Here is a 20386-nt window from a genome sequence, read left to right on the forward strand (position 1 = left end):
TGCATCTGGGTAGGAAAAACCCCAGGTTCCAGTATAGGTTGGGAAATGACATATTACAAAGTAGTGTAGGAGAAAGGGACCTGGGGATCCTGGTGAACAGCAGGATGACCATGAGCCAGCACTGTGCCCTTATGGCCAGGAAGGCCAATGGCATCCTGGGGTGTATTAGAAGGGGGGTGGTTAGTAGGTCGAGAGAGGTCCTCCTTCCCCTCTGCTCTGCCCTGGTGAGACCTCATCTGGAATAATGTGTCCAGTTCTGGGCCCCTCAGTTCCAGAAGGACAGGGAACTGCTGGAGAGAGTCCAGCGTAGGGCAACGAAGATGATTAAGGAAGTGGAGCATCTCCCTTATGAGGAAAGACTGAGGGAGCTGGGTCTCTTTAGCTTGGAGAAGAGGAGACTGAGGGGTGACCTCATTAATGTTTACAAATATGTAAAGGGTGAGTGCCATGAGGATGGAGCCAGGCTCTTCTTGGTGACAACCAATGATAGGACAAGGGGTAATGGGTTCAAACTAGAACACAAGAGGTTCTACTTAAACTTAAGAAGAAACTTCTTCTCAGTGAGAGTGCCAGAGCACTGGAACAGGCTGCCCAGAGAGGCTGTGAAGTCTCCTCCTCTGGAGACATTCAAAACCTGCCTGGACACATTCCTGTGTAGCCTCATCTAGGTGTTCCTGCTCCGGCAGTGGGATTGGACTAGATGATCTTTCGAGGTCCCTTCCTATCCCTGACATTCTGTGATTCTGTGGGAAAGGCAGCAGTGTCAACTGCCTGGGTGAGACCCAGGCCTGCCCCACCGGCATTGCCAGCTCTGCAGGCTGGTAGGTGCTTGTAGCACATCTTGTGCACAGAGAGGAGTAGCAAATGAAAAATACTTTAATAAGTATAGATGAGGTTAATAAATAAGGAAGCCTAAAGGGACTGGCATGTCCTTGTGGTTGCACAGTCCAGGATCTGGTCCCTGCTGCTGTAGAAGGGACACTGCGGGGGAAAACACAGGAATGCTGATGATAAACTAGGAGAAATGAAAAAAATTGCTAACTCAAACAACAACAAAAAGGCCTTTGGGATTCATCATTACTGACTGTCTCTCAGACTACTGTTTAAACGGTCTCTATTTACCTTTGTCCTCTTTTTCACTAGACTATTTTTCTTGACAAGTTGTGAAAGCAGTGCAACATTTTCTTACAGAAAACACCATCAGGGTCTTATTTATGATGAGTATATCAGAAGCGCTTGGAAAACAACTTGTTTTTTCATCCTCTTAACTAATTTCCTTACACACACACCCTGTCCCCAAAAAACATCTGCAATACCAAAGCCATACTAAGGAAGGCAGAAGAGCATAGGAACTGGGAAAAAGAAATAAGAAAGGGGAAGAGACTATGAATAAAGACCAGGAGAAAGTTTCCCTAACCCTGCCATGAATCCCCACTCTGCTGCTCCCTCTCCATCTTTTGCTCATGCATGAAAACAGCATTATCTGTTATGTACAGCAGAAGGATCAGCAGCAGCTACCCTACTACTTTCAGCTCTGTGCCTGGTTCCACTGTTTAACTCCCTGCTCTCAAGACTCACTCACTTGTACAGCAAAATGCAAGAAGGATACCAAGACCACAAATTCATCCTTTTAAAGTTCAACTCCACCTATTTGGATGACAGTCCATGATTATGCAGGCAATGCTTTTTACATGAGAGTAACTCTGCTATGCACAGAAATTCACCATATAATGTATCTAATACCGCTCTTCCAACAGGTACAATAGCTAAAAGCAAATTTTATGCAGAAAATTAGGGCACAATTGGCATATCATAACAATATCCAAAATAACTGTTCATTTTCAGGCATATAATTTATGCCTGCAAATGAGAAGGAATGTTCTTCTTTTCATCTTTTAATTCTTTTCATCATTTGAGAAGAAACTTCTTTTCAGTAAGGGCAACAGAGCACTGGAACAGGCTGCCCAGGGAGGTTGTGGAGTCTCCTTCTCTGGAGACATTCAAAACCCACCTGGACATGTTCCTGTGCGACCTCACCTAGGCGTTCCTGCTCCAGCAGGGGGATTGGACTAGATGATCTTTTGAGGTCCCTTCCAATCCCAAACATACTGTGATACTGTGATACTGTGATACTGTGATCTTCTCTATGCCTTGACATTTAGTTCTCTGTCCTAGCTGCAGTAGCTAGCAGTGTTTCATAGTGGAATTGAACAAAAGTCAGAAATTTTGCTTGTCGAGAAGACTTTCATCCAAAACAGAAGCATTACAAAACAGAAATATTCTTTTCTCAGAACATTGAATCTTTACAATGCAGTAGTTTTGAAATCTCTTCAAGGTAATTTCTCACAATCTTGATATAATTATTTTCATAACCGTGAAAATCTCACTTTTTTAAAAGCATCATTCTCTGGAAATTATCTTTTTTGGAAAAGGCTTCATATCAGTATTTTGTACACATTAATAATTGGAAAGGAAAATGATATGGAGGACAAGGAGTTTCCTTGTTATTACCCCTACAGTCAATTGCCACTGGATTCCTGGGACTTCTCTGACTTTTTTTACCATGTCCAAGTGTTAGCTGAATTTAGCTCAGACTACAAGGGAAAGCTGGTAGAAACACTCAGTATAAAATTCAGTGACAGACTGATGAAAATATTTATATCATATATACCTATATTTAGGTAGTGTCCCCTGCAAGTGTATGTGGAGCCTCCATTATAACCCACAGTAGTCATTGCAGTGGTTTTGCCCATTAAGGGACTATATTGGCAGAAGACCTAGGAGACAGAGTCTACTGAATCTGAAGTTTTCCAGCTGTTTTTCCAAAGCTCATTTTCCAACAAAACCATATGAACCCTGGGAGTGGAACTGCAGATGGACTCCAAATTGAGATTATTAGTGTTTAGACATTGCCTGTGGCCCTGTGTCCAGTCCCACTTCATCTCTACCTTGATTAAGCACTAAAGTGAGAGTTGTTCTGTTTGCTGTCAATTTGGGCCTGGTGGGGATGCAGTTCCCCCAGGCCCAGTGCTACCCCTAGCACTCCATGGGTACCTCAGTCCCTGAGCTTATCCATCATGAAGCCTTGGTCACTGAGCTGCCTGGCGCTGTACCTTCAACATCCTCAACATCCTTCAACGTTCTGTGTCTGCTTTTAACCACAAATGCTAGAATCTGTCTTAAAAAAAAGAAAATAAAAAGAAAAAAAAAATCTATAAATATCCCAGTATGGTTTCTCAAAACTTATGTAGGCAAATTATCCAAATCTCTTCTTTTTTTCAACTGCATGTCATAAGTGGCTGATTTTCAGAAAACATCACAGTGAATACACACTCTCCATACTCCTCGTACATCCTGGAGACTATAGATGATAAGAAACATTGAAAGCCCTATGATAATGGCACAGATTTTAACATAGTCAAGCATGCTAATGGATGACAGCTGAGTGTGGGACTCCCCTTGATTTAGCCAACATGCATGCAATCATGATGTCTGTCATAGCTATATTCCAGGCTCTTGACTTTCTCTGGGGCCACTTGGCAGGGGCCATGAAATGTCCTGATTCACTGGCCTCCCTGTGGGGTGGTGTTATATTACAATTCATGATCCCTATTCGAGGTTTCCCATCAACACATAGTGGTAATTAATGTCCTGGGGCTGCATTCACTTGTTGGTAAATTAAATACTGAGGGGTTCAACAGATGTAACTAAGTAGCATGTGAAACTTGTCCTTGCCAAACTGAAACACAGGAGACTGAACTTCAGGAAATGCTTCTTCACTGTGAGGGTGGCTGAGGATTGGCAGAGGCTGCCCATAGATGTGGTGGAGTCTCCCTCCTTGGAGATACTCAAAAGCTGTCTAGAAATGATCCTAGGAAATCAGCTGTAGGTAGCCCTGCTTCATCAGAAGAGTCAGGATGGATGACCTTCAGAAGTCCCTTCCAACTTCAGCTTTTCTGCGACTCTGTATCCGTAGTATCAATCAACTCTACTCAGGACTGAAAATCATCCAAACTTTCTACAAATTCAATTGCAGTATTTTAATGAGGGTCTACTACCTGGCCTCTTCAGTAAAGTGCTGTTATGGAAAAATTGACTCCACCATGGCCAAGTGTAATTTCCATCGTCACACACTAGTCATCATACACAATGAGCCTAGCTGTTAGTACCTCAAAAGCCCTCTGGATCTGGACTGCCCAAACAGTAGTTTGCTGCTGTTTGAGATCAGACTGACACTCTGACTTTTCAGGCCAGATTTGGCTAATTCTTCTCCATTACACCAGCCTTTTAAATCCTTGCAAACACACAGGCTCTGTATCGATTATGATTACTTGTATAGTGGCTAGTATGTAGCAAAGTATAATGTAATATGAGAAAACATATTGATTTCAAGAAAGTTCATATTATTAAAAGCTAGTTGTATTAATTTCTTTCTTGAATTTTAGCTAGGGATTTTCCTCTTAGGAAATCAATAGTACTAGTAGTCTCGTTAAAGCAGGAGCACTTGTTAGACTATTTTTTCACTCCAACACTTTAAAGTTAAGAGCAGAAGAGGTGAAAGACGATAAACTTATTAACGGATTGACTGAGACTTAGAAGACTTTAATGACTGAGGGTATTATATTCATTGTCTTTTTATCACTTTATCTGGGAAATAAAAATTTTAATTAAACAGAATTTCAATTGTATCTGTTTTCTGTTTGCAACACCAAATAAGTAAATAAATAAATAAGCCCTCTATCATTTCAGGTAAAAACAAAAACAACACACTGAGAAAAGAAGGCTTAGAGGAGATCTCACCGTGTTCCAGTACTTAAAGTGTGGCTACAAAGAAGATGGAGACTCCCTTTTTACAAAAAGTCCCGTGGAAAAGACGAGGAGTAATGAGTACAAGTTACTCCTGGGTAGATTCCGATTGAACACAACTGGGAAATTGTCCATGATGAGAACAATCAGCCTTTGGAATAATCTCCTCAGGGAAGTGGTGGATTCCCCAACATTGGACACCTTTAAGATTCAGCTGGACAGGGTGCTGGGCCATCTTGTCTAGACTGTGCTTTTGCCAAGAAAGGTTGAAGCAGATGATCTTTGCGGTCCCTTCCAACCTGGTATTTTATGATTATGACTCACCTCAATTTGCTTCAATGGTAGTAAATCAGGTTTGTGTAAGGACTGAAGCATCCCTCAAAAAGAGTCACTTTTACACAAAGGTACATCTGCAAATGCCTGGCACATAGAAAAGCAAATGTCTAATACTTCACTTTCTAAATCCTATTTTCTATCTCAACAATTGCTCTGACTTTTTCCATAATTTTTGCTGTGTCTATATAGGAAAAGCTCACTTCACCTTCTCACCAATGCATCCCTGCATAACTGACAAAACCAAAGTCAGGTACAGCTTCAGCTGAAAATCAAAAATGTTTAAGTTTAGCAATAAATCAAGTAACCTGATCATGTTGGCAAGAGAAGCTCATAATGACCAGTTTCTATATTAATTTCAACACAGAACCTGCCTCCTTAGCCAAAAAGTTCTTTGCCTCATCTTTGCATCTAAGTTTTCCTGCACCTATATTTAGACATTTATATAGACAATAAATAAAATGTGTGCTAAAAGAAATTTTCACTGTTGTACAAATAGAGGCAAACATGGGTTCTGCCAGTCTCACCTCATGTGATGAGTGTCATAGATGCAACCATTTTGCGTCACCCTTTCTCCCCCGCTCCTGCACACTCAGATGTAGAAGTTAAGAGCAAAAGAGGCTGCATCATCTATAATTTGTCTGGTTGACCATCTTTTGTCACAGGAATATCATATGGTCTGTAGGTAGGATGACACTGTAAAACTGATCATTAAAATAACTTGGTCACAGAAGCTACATATTGTGATCCTTAATGAGCATTGTGGCTGAAGCGTGAACTAACAAAAATCGTGAAGGCGCTTTCCAAAGTTGTAAACGGATGTTAGCTGCCTTGGCCCAGTGAAAGGTTGTTTCTCTGTGGCTTCTTCTTATCAGTGAAACTGCAGTCTTCTCCTCCTTTTCCCTTCATAACACTCTGGCTCTTAACTCTGCCTGATCTCTCTAAATCTGTCTGCAATTATCTGCCGTGAGCTGTATATGTATACTATCAACACCAAATAAGTGTGCTCCATCTGACAAGAGGAGCACTACAATAACAAAATTCGGAGCCAGATGAGGCTTGACAATAACTTATCTCCCCTGCTCTTGAAAATCAAAGGTGTGATCAGCATGACCGCTTCCCTCAGACCAATTTCTTAGCCAAATAAATGGTTTACCTATGTGTATGTGTATGTGTATGTGTACTCATAAGCATCACACATACCCTTACACTGAAAACGCATCAGTTATTTCTGTAAAATAAGGTGAAAAATGACTCCAGATCTGAATCATCAATAATTAATTAAAAAAAAACCAAAACCTTAAAAAACCTTCAGCTTCCTGCAGTACAAATGAAAGTGTTTCAAGATGCAGTAATCACCCACAAATTAACTTATAGTGAAGATGAAGAGGGAAATACCCTACTGTTCTTGTAGCACACTGGTTTTCTACAGCCACCTAATTACATCTTGCTATGAACTCAGTATGTAAACTCATGGTGATCAAAGCCATACAAACAAACTACATTCTTCACCCAAACTGGTTTTTTAGAGGATTTTTTAGTGCAGGAGGTGGTGTAACCAGGGCCAGTGTGTGACAGCCTGGGAAAGGAGTGAATTGTACAGCCCTTTCTGTAGTGAAAGCTCTGCAGGACCAGTAAAGCTGGCACCTTTACAACAGAAAGAAAAGGAAGGCCACAGACAGCTCCTGGTTTTGCTCTTACATCTGCTACATAGTGGACCAAAAAGCCAAACTGGAGGGATAATATATGTGGTCTAACTTCTATGCCCAGTGGCATCTTGGAGGGAGCTAAGTCCATTGCACAGTGTTGCTGAAAGCACCAGTGTTTCCAAGAGAGTGAGTGTCTCTTGGTGCAGCCATGCTGCCATAACCACCTATGCAGTCCCTTTTCAGGGGATGGACAAACCTCACAAGCAATCTCTCCTCCTCCTTCTGTGCTCACATTCAGCAGTTTTGGCTTTCTCATTTGGTTATTGAGCAGGATCACTAGGACTTCCTGGGGGAACCAACCAGAGACAAGGTATAACATGGCACATTTCTTACCTCCCACACTTGTCATGTTGAGGACAAGGGATATTAAGCACTACATCCCAACCCAGATACTTTTGGTAGCATATTGGGCCCCAAAGCCAATATATATGACACAGTCCAGCTTTGCACATATGCTTAAATCATGACCCTTGTAGGCACCTGCAGGACAGCAGGCAGCTCCCAGGATACTCCCCACAGATCATGGGCCCAACAGACCCTTGCTGTACGTATGACATGTTTCCAAGCAAACACCTTCCCTTCCTTCATCCAGCAAAGCAGCTTTCCACTGCCAAATCATTGGCAGTCCAGGGAGGTAAGGACAGAGGAGGATTAGCAATGTATCCATCAACTCAGAGATGAGATTATGTCTTCTCCCACCATCCCATCCCATCCCATCCCAAGGAGCTCCACAAAACACTGATGCAAAAGCAAAGAGATCTGGCTTCTGGTGTGCAGGGATTGCACAGCTGTGCAATGTCTTCGGCTGCTGTGTTGTTAACCACAGCCAAAGAGGTGGCAGGATCAGGTCCATGGCCTATGGCAGGATGCCCCAACCCTGCTTCTCAGGTGCCCATCAGAGGAGCCACAATTCTCATCTGGGATGGGCACTCACGGCCAGCTGAGGTGGGACACTTCTTTTTTTTAAGTAATTGCATCAAAAACACAAAATATGATTTGCAACCTGACTGTGGGTAGCTTTATTACTATCCCATGCCTGGGTCCAATAAAGCACTAACCTCCTCACCCTCGCCCCATCTTCCCTCCACCCTCAAGTAATTAATTCCTTATGTCTAGGGATCATCAAGAGACATGGTGGCCTTTGAAAAGAATGATTTAGCAATATTAATAATGCTCAATTTCCCAGTCTCACAAAGGCTACAGCTAGAGCTGACTGGAATTTTTTCAGCAAAATGTCATTTCATTAAAATATGCTGTTTATCAAAGCTGAAATAGTCTGTGGAGACATATTGGTTTTGACAAAGATTGCTGGAGCCCAGGGTTCTGGCTACAAGCAGGAGGAGGTCTGCACCAAAATCTGGAGCTTTTCAATCTGAAAATACTAATTTTTGACACAATTCCAAGTCAGAAAAATGTTATAAAAATTTGTTTTCATTCCAGTGTTGAGCAAAAACATTTCCGGAACCTTTAACTTTTCATGACACTGAATTTTTTCTCTCTGGCAGTGCTGCAAAAATTCTCTTCATGTGAGCTAGTTCTGAATGAAGCATCTTTATTTCATAGGTGTTGATGCTCTTCTATATGTGTGCATGTGTGCATGAAGCATATTTATATAGTTTATATTTTGTTTCTTGGGGCAGCTGTTTTCTGTAGCCATTAATTAGGGTCTTGTTGTGGATGACCTGCAAAAGATGGAATGAAGGAAAAGCAATAATCCTCCCAGGAGTGGGTAAAAAAGAGAGATCATTTAAGGCTTTTACCCTCCCACTTCTCCCTGTTTCAGATCCCTATTGTTGTACTTACAGTTAATACTTCACATGAGCTTGGGTCTCCCAATAGGCCATCTGTTGTCTTTTGCTACCTAGGACATAATCGTTGTCTGAGTTAAGGGTTTTTTTTAATTATTTTTCTCAAAATGCTACAATAGATGAATTGATACAGAAGACACTGGACACAGAATGTGTCATTATCTTTTTAAGTTTTTCTATTAGACAATATATGTTGCTGGGTAATCATAGGATTAGGGTTAATGGCTTTAAACTGGAAGAGGGTAGATTTAGATCAGATAAAAGGAAGAAATTCTTCACTGTGAGGGCAGTGAGGCAGTGAAACAGGCTGCCCAGAGCAGCTGTGGATGCCCCATCCCTGGAAGTGTTCAAGACCAGACTGGATGGAGCTTTAAGCAACCTGGTCTAGTGGAAGGTGTCCCTGCCCGTGGCAGGGGGGTTGGAACTAGATGATCTTTAAGGTACCTTCCAACCCAAACCATTCTGTGGTTCTATGATTCTATGATAACTGTTTCTCCATTATGATCTGCTGATCCCATTGTTTGCAAAGTGTAATGTACTCGACAACAATAAAAAACCGTTCTGCAGCGTTCATAATATCTATGCCATACTTGCAAAAGAAAATCATGTAGCTCAGAAAGGATAGAAAGAATCATGGTTTAGGAAAGCCCATAAACCCTGTTGTTCTGCACAAGTCCTGTTGAATTCAAAGCTTAAATATTTTCCCTGGGCCAGGAATATAGTACAATTTGTAAAATGGATAATACACCAACCTCAGATATTTTTCAATTGCCACCTCTGGAAAGTATTTTAATACAGTGATGCTAGCTAACACTCTAATGAGAAAAGGCTGTCGTCAACAGGGAAAAAAAATCAGAAAGGGAAAAGAAAACATTTAAATGAGTTTCAGGAGCTTTTCTTGTTCCTGAATGCCTTTGACCTTTACTTGTCCCTTAATAAACAGAATTGTTTTAAATATGTCCTTCCATTTTGCTGCTCTGTGAAACACTCATACAAACAAAAGGGGAAACAGACTCTGAAAGGACAAAGCTCTTTAATCACATTGCACTGCCAAATACACAATTTAAACAACAACTGTATTCAAGTATGTATTTTTAAAATTCTTCTTTTTTTTTCAAATCATAATAGTAAATAAAAATTGAATTTGTAGAGGATTGATTTTTAAGTTGATAATATGCCTTTCAAATTACCTCTGTTATGTATTGCTTTAATATCTACTCTGTCCCTTATCTTGACAAGTTATCTGTAATAGCAGTGATACAGAACTATAAAGTATTTCAATAACACCTTTCTTTTAATCCTAACAAAAGCTCTTCCCACAGTATATATTTGGGGTATTTGTTCTCGTAATTGGCAGAGCGGAACTATGTCCTGTGCATTGCAGAAGCCCTGACCAGCCCTTTGGTCAATATCTCAGCATTAAATACCAAAGCCATTCACCATGTAAAAACGCTCATTTCATCAGTACCAACATCCCCTCCACACACATATGGTACCGCACAAGCATGACGACTCAGAAGCACATTAGCAGTGTTCAGCACAGAGCAGCTTGGAAGTGTTTCCACTTGCTGGGCTGGTGAGGATGGGACCTGGTTCTCATGATCCCTCTGCTCAGTGCAGAGGCTTCAAAGGGATGAAGAGAGGCCAGGAACCCCACCAAAGTGCCTGCTCCTTTCTCACCCCAAACCTGGCTTCTTGCTCCTGTTTCAAACCACTGGTCTTTGCAGGGTGACTCACTAATACTCAAAAACAGACCTCTGCCAGTTTTCTGAAATGTTAAAGGTGAGCTTGAACTGTAACCCAAGCTTTGGACATTAGCCCTAAGCTGTGGGAAGCTTCTGTGTCTCACTTTGCCAGTTTAAGTCCTAATAAAAATTGTAACAGGCTCTGAAACAAGGTTACATGTTTCTTTCCTCCTTTTTCGTTTACGCCTTAAGCATTTTGGTGACTTGTCCTTCCATGGAAGTATTTGCTGCCTTTTTGTGGACCTGGGAGAGTAAATCTTACCCTTGAAATTTTACAGTCCTTACATAATAAGGTTCTCATACTTCTTGTCTCCAGAAAAGAAAAAACCAAAACCAAACCAAACCAAACCAAACCAACCCAAACAAAACAAACAAACAAACAAACAAACAAACAAAAGTCCCCAAATAGAAACCATGCAGTAGTTCCAAATCAGAAGACTGGCTGTCCACAAGTGAAAGATGAGCTAGCTGGGTGCACATAAGCTGGGACTGGGTAGAAGGAAGAATCATTTGATGCAATGTTGATTAATATGTTTATCTTCCTCAGCACAGAAAATTTCTTCAAAAATCTGGTACTCCAAAATGCAGATAGTCATAAATGTAATGCTCAGAACTTGTCATCTACAGGTCTCAAGACACTGCAAAAACCTTATTCCTTCCATTTAACAATAGTGAAAGTGAAGAATGATTACGCTCAGTGTCTTTTCCACTGATAGAACAATGAAGGCAGCAAAAGCCCCATATTTAGTTCACAGGAGCTAGAATGAGCCAAGGAGGGTTAGACCAATGAATTATCCTCAAGAGATTTCCTTTGAGGAGAGAATCTCAGAACTAACTCCTACAAACACTCTATGCAATGAGCATGTCAGTGAGGAGATTATGTCCAACTCATCCATTCTCTTGGACATTAGTCACTGGCTTGAAAAAGAGCTACATGTCTGTCTCACAGCTTGGGTGGCTTCAGCAAGCAGATGAGGCCCAAGATTAAAATATTTGGAAACTCTTTTGCATACTGTGATGTAAGAAAGAGAAGGCATTTTCTGTGCAAACTCTCCAGGACTCTACAGGCTGCACTTCTGTGCATAAAGCAGATCTAGCCTGTAGATCACATCTTTATTAGCCTAGGTTTAATGGTCATCTATCTTGGCCTTATTGTCCCTTGAGACAACACTGTTGGGAACAAATCTTTTAAATCTTTATTGGTTTTGTGTTCCCATTGTTTCCTTGTCATGGGTCTGCTAGACAAAACTTTCCTTTGACAGTAGCTGCTTTTTCCTAAAAGCTTATGATTCCTCCTTTTTGGACCAGTAGACTCCATTTCTCTCTTATAATTGCCTTGGACAAATTTCTTCTAAAAGAATTAAATATGCAAATCTAATATCATAATTGTGTAATATGATAAGCTTGGCAGCTCAATCAATACTATCCCCCACTGTCAATAATACAGCTCCAATGCACGTTTGTCAGACCTGACCAATCTCACTTTATCACTGGCACTGTGGTCCTTCCATATCTATAAGATGTGGCATTTTATTACTAGGTTCCTATCAATCAGATCTAATTTTTGCATCATAGAAATTCATTTTGTCGTCTTGCTGCCTGGCAGCATTGGAGATGCTCTTTGAGCCAGGCATCAGCAGACTTCAGATTCCCCAGGCTCCCATGTTGCATGCTGGCTGAGGACTGGGACTGACAATAGCACACTTGGGTGTCTTCATTTTCTAGCCACAAATGACATGGGGTTAGCAGCAAAGGACATGGCTGGTAACCACTGTGGAAAGGGAAATCTGTGGATCAATAAGAGGAATGCCCAGTGGTGCTTGTACTGTTTGGTGTATCTCTAAATTAAGAAAGATTTCCTGTGAGATAACTTTTCACCCCCTGCTAAGCCTACAAAACCCATTCCATACAGTACTTTGTTACTCAATAATGCTTTCAAAGTAGTGTTTCTGAATATATAAAAAAGGGCTGCTTATCCAAAATGCAGGAAAACCAGAAGACACAGTATTTATATTAGCAAAGGCATTGTTTCTTCCTGCTCAGCTGCAACCACCATAACTGAAAGCAAAAAGACAAGTTGCATTATTCTAAAGTATATACCCAGCCTCAACAAACGTATCTCTTTCTGCTTGGACTTGCTTTAAAACACTAAGCTAGGAAAGGTGCTTTTTAAACAAAGTAGTCTTTAAGAAGGCTCCTTTAAAATGTTGCATTCTGCTGTGCTTGGATTTGCTTTCATGGTAACCCTTTAATGTCCCTTCAATTCTGCTAACCTCTGTAGAATTGTCCTTGATCTGTCCCAAGAAGAAAAAGTGGAGCTGCTGGGCTATAGCCTGGACTACACTGGTAGAAAAGTTACTGTCCCTGGAAGTAAAGAAAAAGAAAAAATTAACACACAGTGAAAATGGAGTCTGACTCCTTAATTCTTCCTCTAAGGTCTGAAACTCAGATTGTCTTAGAGAGCTTGTTGTCCTGCTGTTCTATACATATACGTGTTTGTGTATGTATATGTGTGTATATATATATATATATATAAAAACTACTGCCTTAGACACTCGCCTGAAATAAGATATTCTCATGATTTTAAGCAAAGAAGCCAGCGTAAGCACTTGAGTAAGAAATTTATGAAGTGAACTTGCTTATAAGGTTTATGCTTTGTTTTTGGAAAACAGTTGTTTTCTGATGCACCATTATAAACCTGACAGACATGACTTAACATCGTATAAGCAGGTTGAGTAATGGCTGGATGGAGATACCCAACCACCATCTCTTTTTCTGAGAGTATGAGGATAACACATAAAATTGTAAGCAAAGAGTCCAGCTCAGGACGTATATGTTTCACTGCACAAGAACGGCACCCAGGCAAGGAAGGAAAAAAGGAACTGAAGACAGCCGCATACTGGAGGTCAGGAAGCACAGGGGTGAAAAGAAAACTGCCAAAATCCTAGTTAAACTTTGTGGAGAAAAGCAGAACAGCAAAAACTTCTTTGTTTATATAAATAAAAGTGAAAAGTAGCGAAATGAGAAGCAGGGCCAATTGCAATTCTGGGGATGGATTAAGGATTAAAAGTAATGCTGATAAACTAAGAAACATTAAAATGATAATTTGCCTCACAGTCAGCAAAAATCATTGAATTAAAAACAAAATGGATAATGAGGGATAGCTAATGGGAATGAATGTACAGGAAAAAAAAGGCCGGTCTTTGAGATGAAAGCAAGATAAAAGATCTTCATGTCCTCCAATTGGAGACATTGCAATGTCCATCCCAGAATGTAGCACAGAGAGGCACGTGGAATTGCATATTGTTGGACATTGCTAGGAAGGATTTTTAATAAACCTGTCAAATCAGTGATCATAGCAAATCTACAGAGAATAACAAATGTATCACTTAAGGAGTGTGCCTCCTTCTGATTTAGCTAGCTCTGGGCTTATTAGTCTGACTTGAGTAGTAAGTAGAGCTTTCAAACACATTTTGAAAGAAAGAGTAATTAAAATCTTGAAAGAAAATAGAAAATGTTATTAAATCAACATGATATTTGAAAAGATAATCATTCCAGAATAATCTACTACCTTTCACATTATGTGATGACTGATTTATTCAGTTTTAAGTCAATGAAGTCTGTTGAATCTACTCCTATTTCAGTAAAACATTTACTTTGGTGCTGTATGGGAAGTTATTAGATAATAAGAGCAGATAAAGATTATTAGAGAACCATAAGAAACTAATTAATAAGAAAGGATAGTGAACTCCACTGAAAGAAGAATGTTTGGATTGCTGCGAAGTTACTATCACTGTAACAAGGACCCAGCTTGGGACAGCCTTCCCTGTTATTCATTAATGACTGCTGTAAAATCAAATCTGTGTGCTACAAATGTAAAGGTAGGAGGATTGAACATCCTCCAGGGAGAACTGGATTATTTTGATAGTAACTGTGTTGCAATGAAATATAGTGATCAGATTTGTGAACCAAATGAAAATGAAAATCAATAAGGACCAACAACAAGAAACTCTGATAAGAATCGAGAGCTTATCAGTTACAAAAGACACAAGGTAAGAGACCTTGATATATCAGCTATTTAACTGCAAATCACACAGTTGATGTGCCTGTGGAAAGTGGGTGTGATCCAAATATGTTTGAGGACAAACACCACTGGGAAATATCTAAAGCATTTTTGGCAAAATTTTGGCTTTTCACAGAGTTACCATCTCCAATGTCCTTCATATTCTGGCCCTCGTCTTCAAGACAGAATAATTCAGTCTAGGAGACTGAAAGTGATCAAGTGAAGAGAAATTGGTCTGAAGGACTTCTGCTTCTGTTCTGTATATACAGCACATTGTTTTTTTTCCTTACGGCACATCCATGTTAGGTGATGTTCTTGCAGCCACCTCCTTCATTAACCTCATTGTGCAGAACAAAGCAAATCCAGGCAGAGTTCAGTCCTTATGATCCTCCCACCCTGCATCAGGCATGGCCAGAGAGTTGCCATTACCAAGACTGTGTGGACCCACTCCAGTGTCCAGTCACTATAATTTTTGCCTTTTTTTTTGTTTATTTGAGGGCCCCAAAATAGTAAGAGTGGTCCTTCTACAGCATGACACCAAGATTTTTTTGGACATTGGGTGGGGGACATTAGCTGGAGGCATAAGAGGAAATGAAGAGGTCTGTTGGGCAGGTGTTGGAGACCATACCAGAAAGCCAGTGCAGATGAGGCACAAACTCATCTCTACGAGGAGGTAGGAGCATTGCCCTTCCTGTGTTAACCCTGAACTGTAGCTGGGAATTGCCAGGAAAACAGCTAATGCACCGAGTTGATGTGGTGCCAGCAATCAGGCTCACAATTTGTTGGTGTGGACAATCATATTTCAGTGTCCAGGAACCACCTAGCATGCTTCAGTTTAGCAATGTGGGCATTCTCTTCTCACAAGTGTATGAGGCTCAAACACTGTAGTCATTATACCTTACAGGACAGGCAAGATGCAAGGCACAATTTTCCAGACACAACCTTTATTTTATTTGCCTTAATACTGAAACTCTCCATCATTCAGTGAACTGTGCTCTGCAGTCCCCATCTTTAGCAGCAGTAGTATTGCACTTCTTTGTTTACTCCTAACAGACAATAAGCATATAGAGGTAGACAAGGGCTGATTTTATTTTCCCATATCCCTACAAGTGGAAATATAGCGTAACAATGTCAAAAATCATCAAGCCCATAATATCTTTCTACAATTATACAAATAGGTCATCTTATTAACATACATATATTAAAAATGGCTTCTCCCAGTGGGAAAGCACCACATGGCCTTTAATATACTCATGCTATCCATTCTCTAGCAGACCACAGTCATGGTCAGTTAGACGCAGATAAGCCTTGAAGTTTCCAGGCTAAACAAAAGAGCTATGAGCTGAGAAGGAAACTAAAAGAATGAAACACAGCAAATTAAGCAAAGCAAGGAAAGAACCAAACTTATTTACTGCCTTTTATCTTTTTACTTTATTTTGGCTGAGATCTGGGTTGATATTAGCCCTGTGATGTTCCTGCTGCAACAGCCACATCAGCACAATGGTTCTAAACACCACAGCCATGACAACAGTGAGAAAGAGTACTCATGGGCATGGGCAGGCCATGGGAGGGACATGTGCCTTTTAGACTTGTAGCTGTCAGCTGCCTTTCTTTCTGACCAGCAAGGAAAAGAACAGTGCTGTTCATTTAGGGGAATGAGGGTGAGAATTCAGAAAAACTCTTAACACAGGGTAAGATTTTTAAATTGTTCTGCTTGCCATCGGCTTTGCTCCACATTACAGTCTCAAAGAAACAGGGAATGTTAGGAAGAAATTCTCATACTTTTGCTGTTTGGAACAGCGCAAGTATGTACTGCAAGATAGCCCCGAGTGGGGATAATTGCATGCATACTCTTTCTGATAGTGCTGTCTGGTTGTAGAGTCGAATTTAGATGAGTTCTAAATGTAAAAATAATCAAAAACCCACAAAAAATTTCCAAACGAGGAATAATTTTCAGCTAAGAAAACTTTACTTACATTGTAGTAGAATGGACAAACATATTCTCCCAAGAGGAACACACTATTTGTGTTCTCTATTTGGGTTAAAGAAGCCTAGTTATTTGTCCTTCAGAACACAGTTAGCAGAAGGGTGGATAAACTGTCCACTTTTATCAGCTTTTTGAAAATTAGAAAGAAAGAAAATATCAAAATCAGAAAAAAAGGAATCAAGTCCAAGGAACTGCAGTGACCCCAGAATAGTTACTGAAGAAATATTACCAAACAATAATTTATCACAGCTTCTGGATTACCAACAGACACTGTCTTTCTGTCCCTTTGAAAGAAAGAAGTGGATGAGTCTTCAAGCTCATCTTTGCTGCCTGGGAAGTATTCAGAGAAATCAGGATCTGAAGATAAGACTGCCACAGATAAGTTATCTCTCTGAGGACTTGTAACAATCCAGAATATGCTGTTTAAGAAATATATCTAGGTAGCTGCAGCACCTGCTGTAATGCAGTTTTTTGCTTTCTAGGTTCTGTACTTCTGTGGCACTCTTTTTTAATGCCATGCTATATTTCCCACGGTGATCTCCTCTTCCAGCCAAAACACACGAAAAAGATACTCCTTCAATTCCAGGCTCGCTCAAGCTGTAAGGTGATCTGCTCTCAGAAAGAAAATCCTTTCCTTTCTTCACAACATGCTAGTGCCAGAGGTCAAGAAAGCACACCAGAAAGTTTTGCTTTGGCCTGGTGGAACAGTGTGTGGGATCAGTCCATCACACCATGTCAGTGCTCTTTCTAAACAAACTAAAATATCCCATCATTGTTGAAGCCCATCTCTTGTGTGGCAGACGTGGCTGGAGCACATTAAAGAAGAGAGGGTTGTGGAGAGAAGATCATCTCAGCACAGACATACCTGGTGCTGTAAGAAGACCAGCCTGAAGAGAGTCACAGATTTAGGGACCCTTGGATACCTCACCCATCTTCCAAGACATGGCAATGTTGCTCAGTGAAGTTTTACATTGTATGGGCATCTGCTCGTCAGTATAACAACTTTTGAATACCTATAACAAGTGTATTTTTCCCCCAGAAAAATGTCGGTATGAATCTGAACAGCTCCTTTCCAGAGAAGTTTACATACCACAATTTCTGAAAATGTTCAACTGTGCTTCCTGTGTTTTTTCTTGTGTTTTGTGGTGGCTCTGCATTGCTCTACTGGTTTGAAAATCAAAGACCTCATTTTTTTCAGTTGCTATGTAAAATAGTTGTCACTTCTTTAAAAAAAATACACAAGACATTTGGAACAGCTTTTGTCAGTTCATCCCTGAATGTTTGCCTTCAATCTCTTTGACTTGTAACTATCTCTTCTATAGGAGAGCATTACCAACCCTGACAACATTGATTTTCAAATGTATGATTGCTAGTGAAATATTAAACCCTATTGATTTGAAATTCAGAATCAGATGCATTTTAGGGAGTCTGCATATTTTGGGGATGGACAGTTTCATTTATCAGCTCTTTCAATTGCAGAATAATTAGAACTCCATCATGTCCCTGTTTTGAGATGTAGAGGTTCCCGTCAGATTACAGCATCTGCAATCTTAAGAAGTGTTCCGTGCATTGTGTTTACTAATTGGTCAATTTATTCTCCCTATGAAGATTTTTCATTCATTTCACAGGAAATTCTTTGGAGCAAACACATCCATCTTTTCATGCACTGAAATTTAACATTGTTCTCTCTTCTTAACCTGTGGCAGAACTAATAAAAGCATAATGGAGATTTCCATGATTAAAACAAAAATCAAGGAAATTATCACAAGCATTTGAAATAGAGCTGAGGTAGCTGGGAAGTGCCTTTTAAGGTTGGTCAGAATTTATTTTTAGAGGTTTTTATTTCATGAATGAAATTTTCCACAAGAGTGAAACTTATCACAAAACTTCTCTGTGAAAAGGACATGGTGATACAAAACATGACAAAGACTCTTACTATGAGGGAGTGAAGGGAGTCCTGACTAGGTTGTCCTTTGGAAACTCAGAAATACACAGAAGCATTGAAAAAATACAATCATGGCTTCTACAATAAGAAAAACATGTTGGCATTCATCTGCCTCTGCCTCTGAGGCTCAGTAGTCAAAGAGGAGACCCTGACCCACTCACATCAAATGAAGTTTTGCTTATTATTTCTGTGGGGACACAGTTTAAAAATTAGCACAGGAATACTGAAGACTTTACCCACACAATTTATGATCTCTGTCCTAGGAAATATATGATTCTGCCTCACAACAGTTATGGAGTATTTGCAATGAAAGACTCCGTCTTTGAAAAAGTAAAAGCTTAAACAGTTTTTTTGACCTTAGGAAGAGATAGTCCAAGGCAAAGCTATATAGCATTGCAAGTTGTTTGGAAGTGATGGGTATGAGTCCCACATCTTGACTTCACCCAGGTCTCCTAAGACTGACCATACTTGGTAACACGTTTGATTTTCTAGAGATAAGGATTTAACAGAGTACTTCCTCCTGGGCCCTGATTCAAAAGTGCTAACACTTTCGTAACTCAGAATCTCAGTCAGTAAGTAGCATTTGCTCCACCAAACCTGAAAGCTGAGGACACAGAGATGGGTGAGACGGGGCAAAATAGGGAGGGACAGAGTGAGAGAGGAGAATCTGTGGTGGACAATGACAGTAAACACAGGGGGAAAGAATAAAAGCGGAAGAGGCAGTCCACAAAAAAGCAGATGTTCAACATATATCACATTGCTGTGAAGAAAGTTATTTTCAACATTGGATGGGGGTTTTGGTGTAAGAATGTTTATTTTGTCAACAAATAGTATCATGCCCCAGTGAGTCCTGTACAAGGATAACTACAGGCTCCATGGGTTTTACCAATATTTTCATTTGAAATTCATTGTTCTTTAGTCCCTTCAAACAAAAAATAGTTTTCTTTTTTGGTTTATATTTTTTTTAAATAATCTGAATCCAGATTAAATTCATTAACACAAATTCAAGCAGTCCAAGTAGATAGGGATTTTCAGACCACAGATGAGTCTGATCCAAACCTCTGAACTCCTTGGAGCCTTCTTCTAGTTGAAGACAAGAGCAATTCACCAACAAGTAAAATTCTTAGCCTGTTTCCACACTTCACAGTGGTTATGTAAAAATTTTGAAGGATGAGAAATAGTATCTCTGAATCTGCTGCAATAAAAACTGTCTTCATTGATAGATATATATCTACAGATTCCTAACACGTTCCTTGAGAAGTGTTGTTTTCTTTTTTTTTGTGCTATACACACACAGAACCTATAAAAAGGGAGTTAATTTTAATAATGAGATGTCAGTTTACTTTCCTTCTTGCTTACACACACTTCCAGTAAGGAGATAAAAGGGCTTTAGGATAAATCTTCCTAACAGACAGGACTAGACTTCATAAGCATCTTACAAGAATGAAGTAATAAATGAACCCATATTTTAAAACTTAGACTTTGATTTTCTGGGAAGACTAAGGTCATTAGATCCTTCTCCACATTGAGTCTGTACCTGGTGCTGACATTTCTATTGCTTTGCTGAATTATGACACTTTTTTAAAAACTTAATTCTCTAGGAAAAAAACCTGACACAATTCAGCTCATTTGTATCAATTCAGTCTTTCAGTTTACTCCTAATAGAAAAATCCTGGTATGACTTTTCATAAAACAAACTTTCTTTCTTGCTCCATTTCAAGTGTTTGCCTGTGGTTTCACTGAGAAGGTTTAACTTGTAGTGCTATGAAGTGCTCATTGTCTCTCCACAACTAAGGTGACAATGAAATTTGCATTATATCCACATTTTTCTCCCATAGTCTCTCTCTCCAGGAAATATCCTCAGAGCACAGTGATCCTGATCACCAAGCACCTGAAATCTAGCTGATCTGTCTAAAAGTGAAACATGCAGTTGCAGTCTTAATAGCTATTATGGCATCTAATGGCATATAATAACTTTCCATAACACACT

General features: G+C 39.9%; 1 long non-coding RNA gene across 1 annotated transcript in view; it reads right to left on the reverse strand.

The window, feature by feature from the left end:
* Nucleotides 1-7584: 7584 nt before the first annotated feature.
* LOC110365498 (uncharacterized) overlaps nucleotides 7585-20386 on the reverse strand; it is a 59207-nt gene continuing 46405 nt past the window's right edge. Inside the window, exons 5-6 of the long non-coding RNA XR_010473501.1 lie at nucleotides 8652-8709; nucleotides 7585-8530 (exon numbers count right to left, since the gene is read on the reverse strand). This is a non-coding gene — a long non-coding RNA (uncharacterized LOC110365498). The remainder of the gene's footprint in view (nucleotides 8531-8651; nucleotides 8710-20386) is intronic.

This window comes from Columba livia, chromosome 1, assembly GCF_036013475.1.
Source record: "Columba livia isolate bColLiv1 breed racing homer chromosome 1, bColLiv1.pat.W.v2, whole genome shotgun sequence".
NCBI lineage: Eukaryota > Metazoa > Chordata > Aves > Columbiformes > Columbidae > Columba > Columba livia.